Genomic DNA, 6,592 nt, shown 5'->3' with positions numbered 1-6,592 from the left:
AGGCTAAATGGGAGGCTCATAGAGGACAATCGACTTGCCCAAAGTCACACAGCTATGCGTGATGCCAGCTCAAGTCCTCCCAGTCCTCTCATTAGCAAACATTTATTGAGCACACGTTGTATGACAGATGCAGGTCCCACTATGGTGGAAGGAGTACCTGCATGAGTGGCTGATGTCTCCTGAGAGCTTAGGGCAGTGCGGGGTAGCGAGTCCCATATTTGCTTCCCCTGTCAGCAGTGGGTCATACCCTCTGTCCTCCCTGAGGGGCACCAGAAGGACTTTACTCCTGATTGGAGGCGTACTCAAAGCATACTGGGATTCACAGCCACAGAGGCACAGCCAGACACCCAGGCTCCTTCAACAAGGCCTGGTTCATTCATTCACCCACTCACTGTTTACTGAGCGCCTTCTGTGTGGCTGGCTCTGTGCTAGGTGCTGGAGACACAGCCGTGAGCTAGACAGACGTGGTCTCTGCCCTCACAGAAGTAACAGACTCCGTCCCCAAAGCCAGCCTCTTCCCTTTTTTAAACACACCCAACTCTCTTCCTCAAGCTCTCTCCAGATTGTTCTATGACAGCTCTCAGAGGCGGGGGTGGGGGATTGCGTGGTGGCTGGGAGAAAAAGGTGAAGGGATTAAGAAAACAAAACAAAAACTCATAGACACAGACAACAGTAGGGAGGCAGAAGAGGGTAAAGAGGGATAAACAGTGATGGAAGGAGACTTGACTTGAGGTGGTGAACACACGATACCACATACAGATAATGTATTATAGAATGTACCCACTGAAATGTACATCATTTTATTACCCAACATTACCCCAATAAATTCAATAATAAATAAAATGTTAAAAAATAATTTCTCTCTCCCCTTCTCTCACACAGACACACACACACACATAATTTCCTGAGTAAGTTTTCTCTAAATTCCAGTATTTTCAGAAAACATGATTCTGTATGTTAGAGTGGGAAAGAGGACTAATGGACATGTAACAATCAGAGCTCAAATAATTCCTAAAGCCATTAGTTCATTCACTCACTCAACACATCTTCCTACAGCGCCTGGTCTGTGTGGATCCTTGTGCTGGGCAGTACTAGGGACCCAGAGGTGACCACAAGAGCCACAGGCCTGGCCTCCCAGGGCTCCAAGTCCGGTGGGAAAGACAGATCCATCCCCAGAGTGACGACCAGAGTAGTCAGGGCTGGGATGTGGAAGCCCAGATGCATCTTCTACTCCATTGCTGATTGTGGATAAAAGAAGGGGCACATGCTAAACCTGACCAGCCCAGGGGAGGCCTGCACGGCCGCCTCAGAAACTAACTCAGAGACCTAAAGTTACCACATAGGACGGTCTGAACCTAGAAATTCCTAACTAAAAGCAAGTGACAGCAGGTAGTCATGTCCTCTAGGCCTACAGAGTCCTTGACAAAGGTCAATCTTTACCTTAACTGAGCCTATCGTCTTTTTTTTTTTATTGTATTTTTTCCATCACCATTTATCCCCCTTTTACCCTCTCCCACCTCCCCCCACCCCTGCCTCCCCGCAGTCACCACACTGTTGTCTGTGTCCATGAGTTTTTTCCCTTTTTTGCTCAATCCCCTCCTAACACCCTTCCCCAGAGCCGTCTGCCTGTTCTTTATTGACCAGTCTGTCTCTATTCTGCTTGTTAGTTCAGTTTGTTCTTTAGATTCCCCATATGAGTGAAACCATGGTCTATTGTTTTTTCGCATCTAAGGTAACATGCCTTTGAAAGACCAGTGATCTCCTTTTCCAGGCCCCTGAGGGCACACCCACCCACCCACTTATCCCTTGGGTGGGGGCAGGGCCTGGCCCACACGTGATCACGTCATCCACACCCACCTGCCCACTTCGGACGCGGGGTGAGAACAAGACCCGGACGTAGATATGCCATGACGGGGTGTGAGGCATCCTGACAGGGGCCACCTCCTTGCCAGGAAGGGCTGCTGGCTTCCTACGCAACACCACATCCTGTCCTGTCCCCTCAAATGCCCCAGTCTGGGCGTAAGAACAGTCTGTGGCGGTGGGGGGGCACTTAACAGAAGCCCTCGAGGGGGCAGGGGGCTTCCTCTGGGAACAGCCAACAGTCTGTTTGAGAGGATCGTTTGTAGCCCCGCCTTTGTACAGGGTACAGGCTGGGGAAGGGGCAGGGGGGAGAGGTCAAGTCCCTGCATTCCAGAAGTTTACAACGACTTGATGTTGGGGGGAGGGGGAACAGGTGTTACTAATCACACCAAAACCCCTAACCTAATTACAAAGTGTGACCAGTGGTGTGCAGAGAAGTCTAGGGGACTGTGCCCGTACGGAAAGCTGGGACCCGAAGCAGGAGCCAGGGCTCAGCTCTCCAGGGAAGCCGGCAGGGGAGGTGGAGCTCAGGAGAGCAGCAGGCAAAGGAGGGCACAGGAAACAGAGGTATGCAAACCCGGGGTCCCTCACGGAGAAGTGCTCACGGCGGCCTCCCAGGGACTCAGCCCTGGGCGGCCAGGTTCCCGCGCCAGTCGGTTGGGGGCTGAACATGGCCTGTCTTCCATCGTTCCTCCTGGTGGAAGCAGGAGGACAGAGACGATCCCTCCCTTTGAGTGCGTCACTTGTGGCTGTGAACCACTTATCTTTGCACGTGAACTCGGCACTATCTGATGCCTTAGGGGTCTAAATACCCCCAAACAAGCCATGGTAAGGACCAAAAAGCACATCTTGTTTTCCCTCCTGTCTGTTTCCCACCCAGTCCTGCACGTTCCTCCTGCTCCGTAAGTATCACAACTCCACGGAGCTAAGGCAGCCGCTGGCCCCAGACGCATCCCCTGTGCGCTCCGGCGGGGAGGCTGGAAGGGCAGAAGCCTCCGCACTAGGACCAAGGCCCACGCCAGCCGCCAGACTGCCTAACTGTCTAGAGTCTGTTTTTTCATCTGGGAACAGCGGCGGCAGCCCTGGCCGCACAGAGTCGTGCTGAGGCAGAAACGAGGTCGTGTGTGAAGGGCACGCGGCTATGCAGAGCCTGTCACAGTGCTCAATAGGCGCAAATAACTGTTCGCATTGCTTGTATCGGTGGAGACACAGGCAGAGCATGGGAAGTTGGTACGTGAAAAAAGAGCAAAGAGACTGCATTGGTTGCTCTTAACCAGAAGCCAAATCAAAAGGCAGCTAGGACTCGTGGTTGTAAACTAAAGAGCAATAAGGTTTTAGGAACTGGGATGATGATGACAATAATAACTGTATGATTTCCATGAGGCTAAATTCTTGTCATAGCCTTGGCAAGCCACTCTGACTCCCCATGACAGAGTGTCAACAGCACGTGGGCCACAGCAGAGCAGGTTAGTATGACTTTTCTAGAGGACAGTTTTGCTACCTATACATTCTCTTTTAAAATTTTTATTTCTTTTTAGAGAGGGAAGGGAGGGAGAAAAAGAGGGAAAGAAACATTGATTGGTTGTCTCTTGGATGTAGCCCGATCAGGACCAAACACCTAACCTAGGCATGTGCCCTGACTGGGAATCGAACCAGTGATCTTTCCCTTTGCAGGATTATACCAATGGAGCCACACCAGTCAGGACTATACATTCTTTTTGAACCACTTCCATTTGCAGGCATTTGTCCTACAGATAAATGAACATGTGAGCAAAGATTCACATGCAAATATGTCTTTGTATATCAATGTTCAACCAGAGGGACTGGTTACCAATCTGGTTTACCCACACAATGTCAGTGTATTCACCCCTGCAAAAAATCATAGAGATCTATCTGTATTGACAGAAAAGTGGTCTCGATATAGCACTGAGTGAAGGAGGAATGTGAAAGCAGTATGTGTAGCATGATTCTACGTTAAAGGTGTGTATTTACAGGAATATGCAGCAGCAGCGTGCACTGGAGGAGCAGCCGGTCTGACTGTCCCTTCACACCCATCTGTGTCTGTCTGTCTGTCTGAGATGCTCATACATCCGCCTGGTGGAGGAGGGGAGGGGCGAAGGACAGTGGGTAGGGTTGCAGACCCTGGAGTCTGGGCAGCTGGCAGGATGTGGCCTCCCCACCCCCAAACTGGGAAAGGGGGCACTGCATCGCCTCCGCTGGAGCCTTGGAGATGCACAAGACCCCATCCCCTCCACACTTTCCCCAGAGAAAATCCTTCTGGGCACCAAGGATGTGTCAGGCCTCAGGATCAGTATTTAGCATGCATTCTCTTCCTGCAGCTTGGGTGATAAGGGATGACAGTCCCCATTTTACAGAAAAAGCAACTGAGGCTCAGGGAGGGCAAACAACTCACCCAAGATCACACGTGCCCCACTCTGGGCCCCGGCTACCAGGTGTATGGTATATGGGAATGTACCTGGAGAAACCCTGGTTCTTCTCACTGACACAATAAAGAATTACAGATCAGCAAGCCTATTAGCATGCACACACTTTATTAGCGAACGGGAGAGCAAAAGCAAGCTCGCCCTAGGGTGGCCAGAGACAAGAGCGCCAAGAGCACAAGTCCTTTGTTCCGAGGACATATATAGTTGGTGGGATGGAGCAAGGGAGTTACATTTTGATTGATGGGTAAAAGTGGTGCCAGCTTCCCCCGTAGGGGACGTGACTACCCAAACTTAGGTATGTGTGGGGTCTGTTAGTCTGAATCCTTATCTTGCTCCAGACTCCATTTGCTCATCTTGCTATAAAACAGACACGTGACAGGAGGCAGTTGATTAAAGTTGGGGCAGTTAGCCAAAGTCATTTATGGTCCCTTTCTGTAAGCATTAGGGACTCCTTCATAAAACAGTGACCAAAGGTAGGCAATTAACCAAAGCTGTTTTACCAGCTTCTTCCCTTCAGGCACTGTGGACTCTCTCCCGCCCTTCTGATCTTGGGATGAAAGCAGTTTCAAAGGTTTTCTTTCCCAGATAGTGTAATCAATACACAAAACTTCAAGGACTTTCCTCCTCCTGTGCTAACATGGTGTTTCCTGTGATGTTGGAATACCTGGCATTATTATCAGACAAGGCTTCTAGCCTCCTCTATGAAGTCCTTTGTTAGATTGCAATAGTGAGGATCCTGCCTTTATTTCCCCTCTGCTACTCATTCTACTGCAACAGGAACACGGGCCCCTTCCCGAGCTCCAGCTCCCCGCTCCCACGCTGAGGGAACACAGTGAAGATTGCCCGTCAGCGGACTGAGAGACCTTGGGAGCCTGGCCAGCTCCCCAGTCAAGGGAGAAACTGCTTCTGCGTGTAAGCCCGGACTGTGAACAACCACACAGAAGCCGCCGTTTCAGTCTTGCCCAGCTGCCCCGAATGCCCTGTCCGCGTGGTTCCCTGTACTCTCTATAACCCCGCACCAGGAAGCCTGGCTTGCGGTAAACTTCACCGGCCCCTCACCAGCGGTGTGCGCCTAAGTCCTAACAAACCCCTATCTTCCACAGCCAGTCCTCGGGGTCAATTATTTGGAATCCACGAACATACGAACATTTTCTCAGAGCTCAGCTCTTTGCATAACACCAGGGCTTGGAGATCTCTGCAGAGGGCCAGCTGGAGGGAGGGAATCTTAGGGCTTCCAGAGGTGGGGATGAGAACAGAAGGGGAAAAAGTATATTTACATATACAGTTGACCCTGGAACAACGGATTTGAACTGAGAGGGCTCACTTATACACAGATTTTTTTCAGTAGCTACTATAAATGGATCTTTTCTTCCTCATGATTTTGCTAACAGGTTTTCTCTAGATTACTGTATTGTAAGAATATAGTCTATAAAACATACAAAGTATGTTAGTTGACTGTTTATGTTATTGGTAAAGCTTCTGGCTAACAGTAGGATATTAGTAGCTAAGTTTGGGGGGGAGGGAGAAGTTACACATGGGGATTTACGACCGCACGTGGGGGTGGGAAGGCCAGCTCCCCTAACGTCTGCGTTGTTCAAGGGCCGACTGTATATTACACGCCAAATGTTAAAGAGTGGTTTTCTCTGGATTGTGGGATTTTGGATGATTTCTTTATTTATAAACAAATACAGAAACTTTAAGAATATTTTTTATTTATTTATTTTTAGAGAGAGGGGAAGGGTGGGAGAAAGAGGAAAACATTGATGTGGGAGAGAAACATACATCAGTTGCCTCTCGCCCGCCCCCCACTGGGGACCTGGGCCCGGGCCAGGCATGTGCCCTGACTGGGAATCGAACTGGCGACCGTTCGGTTTGCATGTGTGCACTCAACCCACTGAGCCACACAACTTTTTTTTTTTTTTTTTTTTTTTTTTTGGTTTTTCAATTACAGTTGTCCCCTTTTCCCCCAATTTCTCTCCCCCACCCAACCCACCCCACACAACTTTTTATATATGTGCACTTCCTAATTTTCCTAGTATGGGCAGCTCCTTTGACATTCCTTTCCTTCCTCAAAATGGTCACTATAATTGTGGTAAATTTATGAGTATTCCATCCAGAAAGGTGACTAAAATCGACTTTTGCCCATTGGAAAAGAAACGCTCCAAGGAGCACTGGGCTGTTGGCTCATTTTCCTCTCTCGTAAGCTGGTGTTATGGTCGTTGTCCTGCTCTCGGATGAGTTTGGGAGCATGATCAGTTCTCTATACCAGGTTACTGCCCCGTGTTCCA

Source organism: Furipterus horrens, unplaced genomic scaffold, assembly GCF_987537825.1.
Source record: "Furipterus horrens unplaced genomic scaffold, mFurHor1.1.pri manual_scaffold_13, whole genome shotgun sequence".
NCBI lineage: Eukaryota > Metazoa > Chordata > Mammalia > Chiroptera > Furipteridae > Furipterus > Furipterus horrens.
Note: the sequence above shows the minus strand (reverse complement) of the source record.